Genomic DNA, 16977 nt, shown 5'->3' on the forward strand with positions numbered 1-16977 from the left:
AGAAAAGAAAAGAAAAGAAAAATGCTTGCTTTCAAATAAAAGGCAGCATCTATCTACCCGTGCAGATTGATGTGATTAACAATTCCTGGTTTCCAGCTTCAGATTTAACACCACTTGGCAGGCAACTTTTTTTTGTTTTTTCGTGGTACGCTGGCCTCTCACTGCCGTGGCCGCTCCACGGCATGTGGGATCTTCCCAGACCGGGGCACGATCCCGTGTCCCCTGAATCGGCAGGCGGACTCTCAACCACTGCGCCACCAGGGAAGCCTGGCAGGCAACTTTTAAACCTGCTTTTACTTCAGCAGCCACTCTAAAACTTTTTGTCACTCTCCTTAAGCTACCTACCTAATCCTTCCTGTGCCCCCTAGTAAACATTTGTTACCCTACAGCTCAAATCTTAACTGTAAGTTACATCCATTCTTATTTCTTCCTTCAAGTCTTCAGAAGATGAGATGCCTGCCCCCCATTTTATATCCTTGACCTGTTTTCTTCCCAAGTTCCCTGGGACCTTGTTCTAACAATGTTTCTTCTCTTTCCTGCATCTTCAATCTCCTCTCTCCTGGCTCCTACTTTACCAGCTAAAAAACACACTTTAGCCATTCCCATTCTTTAGCGCATCATGTCAATGAATTTCTCTTTTCTTTCTCAACCCAGACTAGTTCACACTGGTTATGTGCACTCCCCCTGCCCCCCTTCACTCCTCCACTGACTGTCACCCCACTTCCATCCTCTCCCTCAGTGAAGGTCGCTGATGTCTTCCTAACGGACAAAGTCAAAGGCCGCTTCTTGGCCATCACCTCAGAGGACTGACGTGCAGCACTTGATACGGTTAATGGTCCTGGCTTTCCTAACCTCACTCCTCTGCTTCTCTCCTGCTCCTGATCTCCTTCAGGTCTCCTCTGCCCCCCATGCAGTTTCCTTTCAGGTTCTATCTTCAATCCTCCTTCATTTACACTCTCCATCCTTAAGTGATGTAATTCAGTCTTTATTTAATGACTCCAGTTATTGTGCACAACAATATTGGTGTTTTCATTAAAGCTATACATTCTGATCTACATCTCTTGGCTGGTATTTTCCCCACTCTGTGGGGTCCTATAACTAATTTGTGCTCTCTAGGCAAAAGGAATATCCTACCCATGTTTCAAACTCAAAATGTCCAAACCTCTTTATTCCCAGCTAAACCTGTTTCCTCTCCTAAATTCTCATCTCAAATATAATCCAAATGCTGGATTTCCCCACCCTTTTGCTCTCCCCTATCCCAGCTCTTTGAACCCCAAGATTCTGCCACTTTAACATCCACTGCACCAATCGTCTCTCCCTTTCTCCTGCCAGAGTTTGAAATCCTGGTCTCACTTTCAAACATTAAGGAATCCAGGCCCAGTCTCTTCCTCCTCCAATGTATCCTCCACACCGTGGCAGGTTTATCTTTCTAATACACAAATTTGTCCTGCTCTGGTCTCCTACTTAAACCCTTACAAATGGCCCACCAGTACTACAGGGACCTGCCCTCCTCACCTCCTGAGCTCCCTGCCCCCAAGTTCCTCACCCCCAATACTCTAGCAGCCCTGGAATAACTGCTCCTTGAAGAGATCTATAAGCCTTTAGTCTTGCTGGTCACTCTGTTTTGACTGCGACCCATCCCTGCTCTTCTGCCTAGCAAATTCTGAATCATCATTCAACACCCAGCACAGACATCATGTCCCCTGAGGAGCCACCCACGCTCTCAGGTCCCTGGCAGCAGGGATCACCTCCTCCGCTGTGTCATCTCCCACTCTGCACACTTCTCTCCCTGTCCTAAGTACTCGCCCCAGAAGGATCCCTCGCCCCTCTTTGGAGATTCAGGTCACCTGGTCTGGAATGTGTATATGTTTGTTTAATTATTTGACGGAAATTATCTTTTTAGACCCTGTTCCCCTCTACTGGTCAGATTCAGAGCTGTCTGAGGCTCGCCAGAATCTAGCACGGGGGTTGGAACAATATAAAAAACACAAGAGTTCTTCAGGCTGGAGATGAAGAATTCTGAAGTTACTTAAATCTGGGTTTACATCCTGGCTCTGCTACTTACCAGGCTCTGTGAACTTCAAAGAACTGCTCTCAACATGTTTTCCTGTTTCTGAAATGGGACAGACAGTTGTCTGTCTTTCCCACAGACAGTTGTGAGGATTATATGAGATAATAGGTACTCAACAACTGCTAACATGAAGTACATGGAATATCTGGTGAATTTATGAGCATTACCGATCACATAACATTTCGAAAGTTATAAATACTTAAGATGAAAACTAAACATGTGAGCACAGATTAACTTTTCAAAACCTACTTATCAACACATTTACATAAAAGTAATAGTTTAACAGATGCTTTATATTTTTATTAAAACTAAAGGAATTCTTTCTCTTTTGATTTTGGTTGATGCTACTCCATATCTAAATTTTTTCTAATCCTTGTAATGGAAAGAAGCATAAAATCACTAATTTCATCTACTTTTTCAAACTCAGCATGACTGAGATCCAATTACTTCCTCCATCTTACTACTCAGTAACTCTGGTGCTTCAAAATGAAATTAAAAAGAAGTGACTGAAAGACAGACTGAGCTAACAGGCATTAGCTAATAAGGGGAAAAACCACATAAATTAGATATGGAAAAGTCATTTGAAGTTAAGACAGCCATTATTCAATACCATCAGGTTAAAACAACGTACAAAAATCAAGAGCCAGCAAAATATCAATATTAAAACAGGATCATGAATGATTTTCTTTTTTACTTGTTCATTTTTAAAAACATTTTCTACAATAAGCATGTATCACTTTTTACAATAAAATTATTTTAGAAATCTTTTGGAAAATGCTCAAAATAAACTGTTAGTGAAAAGGCAGAATTATAACATTGTATATTCCAGATGGTACCCATTACGAAAGAAAATGTGTATACATTGGCGGGGCGGGGGTTACACATATGGGGACAAAAACCAGAAGGCAATATGTAAATAATGTTCTTGGTTTTTCTGTTGGTGAAATTACCAGTAGTTTTTATGGCCTTTATAGTTTTCTGTATTTTCTAATTTCTTTACGATGATCTAGCATTACTTTAAAAAATAACAGCTTTTTGGATTCATATACCATAGAATTCAATCATTTAAATTGTACAATTGTTTTTTTTTTTAATTTATTTATTCATCTATTTATTTTCGGCTGTGTTGGGTCTTCGTTTCTATGCGAGGGCTTTCTCCAGTTGCGGCGAGCGGGGGCCACTCTACATCGCGGTGCGCGGGCCTCTCACTGTCGTAGCCTCTCCCGTTGCGGAGCACAGGCTCCAGACGCGCAGGCTCAGTAGTTGTGGCTCATGGGCTTAGTTGCTCCGCAGCATGTGGGATCTTCCCAGACCAGGGCTCGAACCCGCATCCCCTGCATTGGCAGGCACATTCCCAACCACTGCGCCACCAGGGAAGCCCTAAATTGTTTTTAGATAGCCATAAAATTGGGGAACTATCACCATAATCAATTTTAGAACATTTTCATCACCCCAAAAGAAAACCTGTACCTGTGAGTAAGTCACTCATTACCTTCTCTCCCCAGCTCCTGGAAACCTCCAATCTATTTTCTGTCTCCACAGATTTGCCTATGCTGGATATTTCATATAAATGGAATCATATAATATGTGGTCCTTTGTGAATGACTTCTTTTATTTGGCATAATGTTTTCAAGGCTCACTCATGTTATAGCGTGTATTAGTACTTCATTTCTTTTTGTCACCAAGCAGTATTCCATTGTATGGATAGAGTGCATTTTATTTATCCATTTACGAGCTGTCATGAGTTGTTTCCATTTTGAGGCTATTCTGAATAACGTTAGGAGGAATGTTCACGTACGTGTTTGGTACACACATACGTATTCAAATCTCTTGGATATACAACAAGGAGTGGAACTACCCGGTCATTTGGTAACTCCATGTTTAGCTTTTTGACGAACTATCAAACTGCTTTTCAAAGCAGCTGCATCATTTTATATTCCCACCAACAATGGAGGAGACCTGTAATTTTCCCACACCATTGCCAACACGTGTTATTGCCCATCTTTTTGATTAGAGCTATCCTAGTGGGTCTGAAGTGATAGCTCATTATGGATTTGATTTGCATTTCCGTGATGGCTAATGATGTCTAGCATCTTTGCAGGTACTTACTCTTCTTTGGCGAAATGTTCATTCAGATCTTTTGCCCATCTTTAAATTGGGGTATTTATCTTTTTATGATTGAGCTGTGGGAATTTTAAAAAATTTATTCTAGATACAAGTCTCTTATCAGATATGTGATTTGAAAAATATTTTGTGTTAACGTACAAAGAGGAAAAAGAACTCCATCTCTTCCAATAATTCAATCAGCAAACACTGTGGTCATGGGGTAAAACATGGCAATGACAATTATGTAACACCTTAATACATTAGCAGCATTTTATAATTTTCAACCTAATCCTCACATGGATGGTAATAACAGGCCTATTTCTGAAGTTGAGAATCAAAGGCCAGCAGAGGTAAAGTGACTTATTCAAAGTCTCTCCTGACTTTGTTATTTTTCTATCACTATTTTTCTATGTGTCATCTTTCTTATTTGTTTTAAATTAAAGTTCTCTCCCTGTGTTGCTTTCAAATTTGTGAGCAAGCTGTCTCAATCCTTTTTAGAGCAAGGCAGGTATGTTTACACAGGAATTCCTCAAAGTCTCAGAGCTAAGTAGGATTAATAATACCCAAGTCTTTGGGTACCTTGTTCAGGCTGTGAGATTATACCTACATGCTGATAGTGTGACAGATCTCATAGAAGGAACTGTGCAGCCTGGCAGAGATTTGTGAAGGCTGACATGACAAAGGTGGAAGGTGAGTGTCCCAATGAACCCAGTTTGGTGGTGTTCTATTAGTTTCTTAGGACTATTACCACAACATTGGCAGCTTAAAACAATAGAAATTTATTCTCTCACAGTTCTGGAGACTAGAAATCAGGCTGAAATTAGGTTCACTGCATCAAAATCAAGGTTTTGGCAGGGCCACGATCCCTCAGGGAGGCTCTAGAGGAGAATCAGTTCCTTGCTTCTTCCAGGTGCTGGTGGCTGCTGACATTCCTTGGCTTGCGGCCCCAACATTCCATCTTTGCCTCTGGGGTCACAATGACTTCTCCTCTTATGCCTGAAATCTCCCCTTGCCCACCTCCCCTTATAAGGACACTCGTGATTATATTCAGTCCCAGCTCCCACGATCCAGGATAATGTCCCCATCTCAAAGTACAAAATCTTTGCCATATAAGGTGACCTTCCAGGTTCCAGGGACTAGGACATGATCAGTACACATCCAGGGACCATTACTTAGCCAGGGGGAGGGGGGTTTTACAAGGCCCAAGAACAAAGTCCCAAAGTTGTGAAGGAGCAACTTTCACTATCTTCCTTTCTTTATACTCACAGTCCAGCTGTTTTACAAAAACTGCTCCTACAGCTATGGTCTTTCTATTCCAGCCCTAACACGATCCCCCAATACTGCTGAAAGTCACCATCTTAGTTACCTGACCAAGTAGCTTCAGTTACTCTTGAGAACAATTTTATACAGAGGAAAACACTATCGAAGATTCAAATCTGTTGTACAAAAAACAGGAGGAAAAAAGAGAAACTGAACAATATACTGTTGTCTCTTAAAATTATTTACAAATATATGATAGAAATCTAACATTAAATAAGGAATTATACATTTAATATTAAATCACTTCTCAGCTATGCCAAAATAATTGAAATGTGCAATGCAGTCGTAAATGGTACACATGCAGTACAAGGTTTAAAATGTACTGGCAATTTCTTTCCTCTTATACTAGATAGTGAGTATATGGGTATTTTTACCCCTATCCTTTGTAGGCCTATAATATCTTTACAGTATTTTTAAGGTAATTTTTAAGTATTAAAAAAGAAAAAGCGTACAACGTAATCTTCCTCCGTAAGTCCTAAAAAGCATCCAATGTGCTAAGCTTCAGGGTGATGTCTAGAATTACATCAGTAACTGTCTCAAATGCCACTGCTAAAATCTACAAACCGGTCAACTCCTTGGTTAAGGGAAAAACTCTTGCTTCATTATTAACTCTTTAGGGAAGTAGAGGAAAAAAGGTAGTGAAAATGAGAACGTCTCTGACCAGCCAGGAAACAGACATGCTGATTAAGTTTCCCGATCTTCATATCCTTTGCCCTACAATTTCTATTTTTTGACACAGAAAGATTTTTGCACTATTTACTAAGATTAAATTATCCATCTCCCAGATGGATTTTGTTGGCTAGATGTTAACTGCCACAGTTCTCCCTTTCTTGCCATAAGCAACTTGGCCTCAAAGGAAAGATATGCTTCTGAAACACTTATAAAGTTGTTTTTAGTAGAGAAAAATCATACTTTCTCATTGACTTAAACTGCAATTTCAGAGATTTATTCTTAAGGAAAAAGTATAGCTCCAAGAAAAATTCATTCTTATATCCAAAGCATACTTTCCTTTCTGACAGACAGGAAAAAAATTTCTATCATAGTTCATCAGAACCATTAAAAAAAACCTCAGAGATGTGTGCTAGACAGCAGACAAGCTATCTACCAGACATGACGAAGATCCCTATCCTTAATTCTGAAGCTCTTCCACTGGAAATCATCCATATGCTAAATGATGGCTTTGGGCAGGGGAAATTCCATCTGTATTAAATAAGTCACAGATCCTCTGTTCTCGACTTGTGATTTTTCTATCTTGGTGAAGTAGATTTTAAACTTATACGTGAAAAATGTCAGAAATAAAAATCTCAGAATATTTGCAGGATTTTAGTAAGACATGTATTTTTCATTAAAGGTTCTCTAAATTGCATATTCAATGTCTAGTCCTTTACAGTGGAGTAAATATGGCTACTAAACCACCAAAATACCAACTCTATGCTAGGCTTAATAAGAAACTTGGTCTATGTCCACTCTCAGAAACCAAACAAGACCGAAATTCAATCTGCAGAGCATCCTGGGGTAAAGCAACCAAGCCCATCTCAGGCTCCCAAGTAGCTCGGGGTAGGAGTCCTTGCCCCCAGATCCAGTACCATTTGGAACTGCCCTTCTCAGAATACAATAGTATTTGAGAACTTGTACACTTGTTAGGGTAAAGCAAGAAAAAACAGTTTAAATTAATTTCAAATTAAACAGAGGTGCCAGAATAAGAGCCTCACCTGCTAACCAAATCAAACTATCAATTTTTCAAAGCAAAATCAAAACAAAGAGCCCCTAAAGTGAGTGGGTGGGCCAGCGGACCAGGCAACAGGTATTTTACCTCCACGTGAGTCTGACGTGTTTCACTGAAGAGGCAGAAGGCTTGAGACTCAAGTAAACTAAAGGCCATTCTGTAACTTCCCTGGCAGCATTCAGGATAATGGGGAAGAACTAGCACCTCGTCATGAGGGAAGAGAAAACGTTTAAAATTCAGTTAAAATTCAGTTCAGGGCCAGTGGACTAAAGAGCTGCTGAGGAAAAGTCATTCTGAGGTTATTACAGTACATTGGAGTTCAAACCGTTTTAAGGCTTAAAACCCCTCAGAAAAATGTGTGGCAGATTTGGCTAGGAGAGCATGCCCATAGCTAGTCAATCAAACGTAACAAAGACATTCTAGAAACTGTAGAGCCTAAGACGGTCTGTTTGCATTCGAACATTAAGCTTAACACGGGTGGGAGGAAGATATTTTTTTTGGAGATGATGTAAGGCTATTGTTTTTGTTTTTGTTTTTCACCGGGCCATGCAGCATGCGGGATCTTAGTTCCCCCACCAGGGATCCAACCCATGCCCCCTGCATTGGGAGTATGGAGTCCCAACCACTGGACCATCAGGGAATTCCTGTAAGTCTATTGTTACTGTTGCTGTTATTATTTTTAACATTTATTCTGACCTGTAGTTCTTACTTTTTATTGCTCAAACTGATGACACCTGCAAAAATACAGGTTACACAAAACTGAAAATGTTTAGAGTAAGTTAGGCAAGACTGATCACGTGCATGTGGTTAACTGAAAGTCCCTTTCTTCTGTGCTAGGTGTGAGCAAAGATCTGGATGAGTGCATCCTGGGAACTCCCTGGCGGTCCAGTGGTTAGGACTCTGCGCTTCCACTGCAGGGGCCCTGGGTTTGATCCCTGGTCGGGGAACTACGATCCCCGCAAGCCGCACAATGGCCAAAAAAAAAGGCTTATGCATGAGCGAATCCAAGATTAACAGGGAGAAAGAGCAAAACGAACCTAAGACACAAATACTGAAATGTGATTCCTGGACTAAATGTCTGCGCTATAAATGCAAGCAAGTACTTGGTAAAAGGTTGCTAAGAAGGATCTAGATGAGAAAAAAGAACCAGGAAGCCACTAAGTCAGGAAGTGCAACCAAGAGAGGCTGACAACCTGAAATGGAGCAGGTAATCTGGGCACCATCAACAAAACATCGAGGAAACAACAGACTGAGGGGGAACTCACATGAATTTGCTGAGAGTTTAGTGACCATCTATTAAGAGCCTATTTAAAGAGTTATGTTACATCAGGTTAAGTAAGGGGATTACATATACGTATATTTTGACACACATATCTTGAATCATTCATGCCCCTGAGCTCTCATTAAAAGTTTAATATCGAGTTAGTTAACTGACCTTGAATTAGCCAAAAAGCCAGTGTTAGAAGAAATGTACTAGAGAGAAGCTAGTGTACAATGGCTATGGCCCCAAAGACAAAGAATTTGAGGTATTCTTCCAGTGCCAACCCATGCACCCATTCAGTCTCTGATAGCTGAACAACTTTGCTCTCTTTAAGGACTATGTTGGGCCAGATTTAACCAAATTTTCAATGGATGGGCCAGAGTTCCAGGCTTCTTGGCTACAAGTAATTGTAAAATTCTATCAAGGTCGAAAAAGAACTGTTTACAGTTAAAAAAAAAAAAGTCCCGGGCTTCCCTGGTGGCGCAGTGGTTGAGAGTCCGCCTGCCGATGCAGGGGACACGGGTTCGTGCCCCGGTTCGGGAAGATCCCACATGCCGCGGAGCGGCTGGGCCCGTGAGCCATGGCCGCTGAGCCTGCGCGTCCGGAGCCTGTGCTCTGCAACGGGAGAGGCCACGACAGTGAGAGGCCCGTGTACCGGGAAAAAAAAAAAAAAAAGTCCCTATCTATTCTTATTATTGGCTCATAGGGCGATTACATAACAGAGTCTGATAATTTTAATGTGTTTCTTAAACAACAGTAGTGTGAAAAGGCCTTTGTTTTTTTAAAAAACAGCAAGTTTCACAAAAGCAAAGAACCAAAAAGAACCGAAAATATAAGCTCTTAAACAGGTTATTCATTGATATGGATTGAAAAATATGAGATGGAAAAAGTCTTAATTCAATAAACATTTAGTAAGTGCCAATTGTGTACCAGGTACAGTTGGGTTTTCACTAATTTAAGAGTTCACACTTCAATATGTGTGATTTATTTATCTAACATTGTTTATATACTAATAGAAACAAATTTGAGGTATTTTTTTAGCTAAAATATTTATCACTTTGTCTACCAGGTCAAACACAGCTGGAACATAACAGGTATCTAGCAATTATTCTATTTATAGAAGTTGGCTAAGCAACTGAGACCCTTTTAACATTTTATCATGTATGCATTCAGGTTTTAAAAATATATTATTATAAAGAGATTCCAAGTACATTATTATTTATGTCAGTATACTTCTATGAATCTGATATTTCAGACAGCTGATAGGTAATATTTTGAAAAAACTTTAATACAGAAAATATGTAATTGTTTGGAGAGGAAATTAAGGAGACAGACATTTATTCGACACCTACTTTTTGACTAACATCATCCTTGGGTTATTTTTATAAAATTCAATTCCTATAAATCTAAAAGAAAAGTACTGACATTTCTGTTTACTATTGAAAACACAGAAAATAGAGAAATGCAGATACTTGCCTACAGTTACAAGTGGCAAAAGCTAGATTAGAACCTAGGCCCAACAGATTACAAATACGTTATTTCCCATTACAAATCATATTTTAAAAATTAATTTGTTTCTCCATGGGACTAATCTAGGAGTAACTTTAAGAGTATGAATTAGAACTTGTGAGAATTATCAAAATCTTTACTTGGTCATATTGTGCCCCAAATCCTCCAAAGGGTATTCACTGCCTACACTTCTAGCATTTGGGGCTTTTAAGAATGTAATTTTAGCGTATAACACCATTTCTATCACCAAATTTAATCATACCCTATAAATCCCATTTACATTGTAATTCTAAGATGGTTCTTCTAAATACAAAATGAGAAAAGAACTGAGGTAATTTTCTGGAAGATATATGCAAACCCATAATTCTTCCTTCCCTTTTCCAAATATTTCAATATAAGAAATACATATTCAGAATTACTAAAATGTTTGCTAAATGTTTAATACCATGTATTGGTTTTTCTTTTCAAAAGTAAACCATATTCCAGAGGAACAAGTTCTGAACAAGATGTTAAAGGCCAAGAAGTTGTGCTATAAACAAGCCCTTCTGGCCCATTATTACCCAGACTTACTTGACCACTGTCCCCATTTTCAAGTAACACCACTCAGGATCTCTAAGCACTACTGAACTCCATAAAAGCTATGGAAATAAATGCTCCTTAATTGGCAGATGTTAAGTTAAATAAGTGAGTACCTGAACTTAATGATTTGGAAATGAACAAAATATACAGGTATACACTTAATCTTTAGAAACCTGGCAAAGAAATCCTTGTCATCAGTAATTTTTCTTTTCACAGTCCCCTCTTTTCATTTTCCCAGTATTTCTTAATATTTTTCTTTAATAGATCATCTACTTATTATCAATTTCTCTTCTACTGAAGATCTATGATTAGAGGTAAATGGGACTAAATACATAAGAGAAAACAGTGTAAAGTATCATTTTGCCTGCAAATTTCATGATTATTTCGTGAGTAAATATGGGGGAAAAGGTTAAAATCTGTAATCTTCTACTTATATAATATACATGGGATGTGTATTTCTGAAGACCACAGAGAACTTACACATTTGAAATATTTTTGATTAAAAAAGAAAACAGCTGATAGGACTCTGTAAAAGCAATACTTGCTTCTTTCCCCACAGTAGCTATCTGTGAATGACTTACAGCCCTCATGAATCTTTGCAACAGTCCAAGAAATCATCTTATTACTTTAGAAACCTTAAATGAACCTCCTATTACCATGGTAAAATATTATATTAAAAATAAGTGTAAATAAACAGGGTATAGCTGCCACCCAAGGGCACACAAGTGAGTCAGTGTTTAGAAGTGGGGATAGAGTTTTTGAGTATTGTCACACAGTGCTCATCTCTAACTGCTAAACCTCCCTTTTCCATGAATATACAAGCTTAAGTATACACCCACCTCCTTCACATGTGCCAATCCTGGAAAATGGCATAGTGGGGGCAGCTCTCAAAATAAAGATATTTTAGGAAAGCATCACATAATTGCCTGGTGTTTGAAGGCACCGGGCTTTTAATATTCTTTTCCTATTCCTCCCACCCCCTCATCGTTATTCTAGAGCTCTTTAATGCACCTTCTATACCTCAAATTCCCTACCTGACATTTCCGTTTACTCACAAACATGATTTTCCCCCAAGGAAATAAATATGGTAATTTTATGCTTTTTCTTCAAATCTTCAAAAAATACAACGATTTATCTCGGGCAGAATATGCAATTTTAATTTCTAGGAGAATACCCTGAAGATTTGCTTGCCAAGTTTATCTATTATAAATGTATAATAAAAATCATGTTCATTATGAAATAATAATTTACAGATTTTAAATGTTGCTTGATATTATGAGAAGATAACATGACAAAAAATTGCAAAAAAAGATTTCCCCCCTTTAACTTAATGGTAAAACATGAACATGTTGGATAACAGAAAATAATCACAAAACATTTAAGTAAGATTATCTGCCTAGCAATCACCATATATGAGCTCAAGGGAAGTGAGAAGAGTCCCAAATGGCAAAACTATTATTGTACTCCCAACACTTCTGTAGCTAATTCAATAGCTAAAAACAGAACAAATTCCAAATATGAATCCTGAATAACTGTAACATATTTCACAAAGTGTTGTCAATCTCATTTTATTTTAGAGTATTTTAAATGACCAATTATATTATAAAGCCAATTTATTTTTGAACCACCTATGTAACATACATGGACATATTATCACAACGGAGCCTCTCATTCTCTTTAACGAATTCTTGCTCTTATGCTATTACTTTATTAGATACGGTTTAAAAATTCTTGCTCTTAGGCTAAATTCTTGCTCTTAGGCCACTACTTTATTAGATACAGTTTAAAAGTGTGAAAGCACAAATTACAATTTAATTAAAATACAAGAACAAAAATGTTAAACTGTTCACAGACAAATCCTGAACTCCCTCAGCACACAATTCTGCCAGCGTTATTCAGCACCAGTGAGCAAATGAAACTTGTGGAGAATAGGGAGGAATATCATCATAGCAATTTACAAACTTGTCACCTGAGAAATATACTGAAAATGTTTCAAAAGACTGAGATTTGGAAGGCGGAAACAATTTTCTCCCAGTCTCAGCTAAGTTACTTGCTACATAAAGCTTCAGCTTAGTACAAAACAAGCAGCAGATATAAGTAAAGACAGAGCCTTGCTAGGAATTACAGAATAGAATAAAACAGCTAATTAACTCACCAAATAGCCTTTGGCTAAAAGCTGCATTCTTCTCTTTGTCTCAGGCCTCTGGCTTCCAAAGACAAATTACATGCTCTCTGACAGAATGTTGACAAAAGGGCACACGGTGATCTCTTTTCTGCTATTTCCACTAGAAGAAAACTGAACCACACTGCAGCCTCCAAGAATAAGTACCTCATATGAGCATGCTCGGTATCTAATTTAAATGACTTGGTATTTCATGTCAGCATGTGATGGCCTACTTCCAAACTCCAAGAGCTGCAAATTCAGTCCAAGATCATTTACTGCAATAAACTAAACAGAACCACCCAATGATAACTGATTTGTTTTTAACTTCATGATTTTTGTGGTTCATTTAACGTGATGTGACTGGAAATGATTATTTCTATACCGTTATTCAAACAAGTCCTTAGGTTTCATTAACTATGTCCACATAAGCATCCAAAATGCTGGAATGAACTGGAAATTTCAAGATATCCAGGATGTGATCCTCAAAAATAAATCTGACCACTGATAAATTAAGCAAACTATAAGTCTTTCATATTTCACTTTTTAACCTCTTCTTCTGTCCTCTTGCCTATTCACTAAATAAAACCATCTACAAACTATCTAGTAGTATTTTAATTTCTCCTTTGGAAATATTAGTAAATATCAGTAAACTAGAATGTTCAGTGTGTTTATTAAAAATGTCTACTCTCTTCAAACTATAGCAAATAGGATCTTTCTCACCTATAGATTATACATTATATAACAGATTACATGCTTATATAAAACAGACCTCACCCAAATGTTGATAAAGCTTTAAATAGGACTTATTTTTTTTGTTTGCATTTTCAAGAACAATTTTTACCAAAATGCCACACACACACAAATCAACCAAATAGTTTGTGTATGCATGTTTCTGTCACCAAGTAACTAATTTGCCTGGTTTGTTGAGTAACTTGCTGCAAAGACCATACGGTTTTATATGATGGAAATATGGTCAAGAAGCGTATCCTCTGCTCACTATGACCAGTTCAGTCTTCCAGAAACAGAAACCTAGCACAGCAGATACAGCCAGCCCCACCAAACCAACCAGACAATTCTCAAATGTCCACTTCCCATTTTCACCTTGGGCAGACAAGCAAAAATAGGAAGTGTCCATGCACTCAACACACACCCAGCCTGGGACAGCAAACCACTGACAGAGTGGGGCTGCCCTTTAAATGGGCCCATGTGCTAATTTATGATTTTCCTTTCTTCACAACCCTTCTTGGTTACTTCTACCACTTCCCTATTGTAAACTAGGTATACCCCGCCCTGCTACAAATGTCTCATTTTGTGAACTCTCTCCCTCCTCCCCCCACTCCCAAATTAACATGGAAGGCCTGGGAAAGTAAGAAGGCATAGGAAATAGACAAACTCCATGGTAGCAGCCGGGATAAGGTCCCTCATAAACGGTGGGATCCTTAAAGGTTCAGAGAGGTTGTAAAAAATAAAATGTTAAAGCTTTAAAACAAACAAACAAACACAGAGAAGCATTTACAGAACCACATCTAATTCCAATACCCTTCTAGAAAATAAAAGTGTTACGCTCAAAGAAACGTACCAACACACTAGTTTCTTTAGCATTCTACCAAAGCAACTCATTTTACCAAAGAAAAATTCGTAAGTTCAACTACAAGGTCTATGGGTGCTGTGTGCTACATAAACATTCTATCTTTAACGAAAAAGCACAGGAAGTGAAGGAACACAGAATAAAAGCAAATTATCAAAAACTGTCCATATGCATATGTCTCGTGTACTGTTAAGTCTAGTAAGTTTTGTGTACTGTACATGTCAGGGTGAGGATTCTGTAGAAAGAGTAAGTTACCTAAAGTGCTCAAGGACAGCTCTATGATTCCTGAATGAGAAAGGAAAAGTTCTTCACTGAAAACTAGCAAACAAACAAAATCTATATATGACACATGGTACAAGGCAATGCGGGTGGAGTGGAAGTAAAAAACGAGAAGGACTATCTGTCTCCAGCAGAGCTTACAGACGATGAGGCAAGAGGACAAATGACTAAGGTGAGATCACCACGGCAGAAGAGAGGTTCCTCCGTGTTCTGGAGAGTTTGGAGGGAAGACAGAAAGCATGCTATGAGGGGAATTTAGAAAAGGTTTTGCGAGGGGGTGAACTTTTTGAAATGCCTAGATGAATAGCGAGGATCTGGCCCAGAAAGGAGAGGGAAGGAAGAGGAAACAGGTCAGGGACTGGGAGGGAGGACAGCAGAGGACCTGGGAACTGGTATGGGGACCAGAAAGTGTCAACACTAGAACGAGGGAAAAGAGGACAAAGAAGCTAATTATTCTGGGATGGTACTTGGAAGCAGATGGCAAGAAGCATTTTATACCCTGAATAATGGGAGAGAGTCAACTTTGGAAAGACAGGCAGATACAAAAACAGGGGAAAGAGGCATTTATTTATTCCAGCACATGGCATAGTAAATCCCTTGTCAAAAGCACTTTTTTGAATTCTTCCGTATCACTTAATAGCTCTTCAAACTGAATTTCCTCTCTCCTAAAAATCTGACCTCAGCATTCTGATTCAAATTTGAGGTCATCTTGTAATTACATGTATCCTTTGATTTTACCTAGAGGTCCTGTTTTTTTTTCTCTTCTTTTAAATCTTTCTCTCTCGTCACTCATTCTTTAATTTACTTGCTTACGCATTCTCTACCTGACAAAACCTGATAAAAAGTTTCCCAAATGCTACCCTGATAAGAATGGATGAATCTGTAAAAATTCAACAGAAGATATAACCTATGTCTATGAAGAGTGAGCAACCTCTGAAGACCTTACACAGTTCTAGTGCATTTCACTGCATGTACACACGCGAGGTTGGATGGATCTCTCTGTGTAATAAACATACCTGCCATTCATTCCTCACCACAGGAAGCGGAGGGGAGGAGGGAGAATGGAACTGATGAGCCTTATACTGCAATTTGTTGTTTTGTTTTTTACCAGAGGGTCACAGCAGAATCATTTGGGTAGCAAAAACACACTCAAGCACAAGCGTTCAGGGTCCAGAAATCTTTCAGTCTGCCCACTCGTTGTGGGGGCCAGACGTTATGAAGAAGCTGCCTACATGATTTTGAGGTTCCTCTGATTAAGAGCCGCCGTTTGAGGTACCCATCAGTTTACAGAGCGAGATGGACACATAAATAATTGAAAGACAATGATAGAGACAGGGAAGGGAGGATGTTAAAGATACAATAATTTTGCATGATTTACACATCAGTTAAATTTGAGCAGGATTGGCAGGAAGAATGAAGATGTTCTGGTACAAAAAGGCAGCCGGATACCTCAGAGGACCTTTCAGAGCAAACAAAGGAACAACATGGGCAAGGCAGAAAGCCAGGGCAGATGCGTATGGGTGGGGAAAGGTGGGAAGTGTGTGCATGGTATAGGGGCGGCAAAGCAGAAAGAGGCCAGCAAAGCACATGGACAGTTTATGAAAGACTTTATAAGTAATTCTAGAATGCACTAAACACATGAATAAACACATTTATCACTGCTAGCTCTTCAGAGACACAATTTTTTTTTTTTTTTTTGGCTGTGCCATGCGGCCTCCAGGACCTTAGTTCCCCAACCAGGGATTGAACCTGGGTCCTCGGCACTGAAAGTGCAGAGTCCTAACCACTGGATCGCCAGGGAATTCCCACGAAATAATTTTAAGTAGTGCACTGACATGGCCCTATTTATGTTTTTAAATATATTGTTGATGGCAACTCATCTGCAGAAAATGGATGAGGGAAGGGAGATTAATGGCTGAGGACTGATCGTTGATATGAGAATTAGAGGGAGAGTCAAAAGTAGTACAGTAAGAGGAAGACTGGAGAGGAAATAATAAATTTGACAGATTTTAAGGACAGAATCAATAGGATATGGTGCTGGACTGGATGGAGGGGTCAAACAGATGGAAAACTAGAGTACAACTACAAGGATTCTGGTTGGGGCAAGTGGGTGCAGTGAGGCAACTAATTAAGCCAGAGAAGACAGATGCAAAAGACAGGTGGAAAGGTTGCATCTCAGGGAGAGTGAGTTCAGCACAAGGAGAGAGGACAGGAAGGAGAGTTAGCTCAGTTTGAAACAGGTAGAGTTTAGCATCCTGACAGCTCCCTGGTGATATCTACTATTGGCTGAAGGAAATATACATCTGGGATTCACCACTACAGACCCCGGGAACACTTTTTAAATAGCATTGTGGGGTTGAAAATCAGCTTACGA

General features: G+C 39.0%; 1 protein-coding gene across 3 annotated transcripts in view; it reads right to left on the reverse strand.

The window, feature by feature from the left end:
* PLEKHA5 (pleckstrin homology domain containing A5) overlaps positions 1–16977 on the reverse strand; it is a 243062-nt gene that overhangs the window by 130079 nt on the left and 96006 nt on the right. The gene's annotated exons all lie outside the window — the stretch shown is intronic.

Source organism: Lipotes vexillifer, unplaced genomic scaffold (assembly GCF_000442215.2).
Source record: "Lipotes vexillifer unplaced genomic scaffold, Lipotes_vexillifer_v1.1 scaffold559, whole genome shotgun sequence".
Taxonomy (NCBI): Eukaryota; Metazoa; Chordata; class Mammalia; order Artiodactyla; family Lipotidae; genus Lipotes; species Lipotes vexillifer.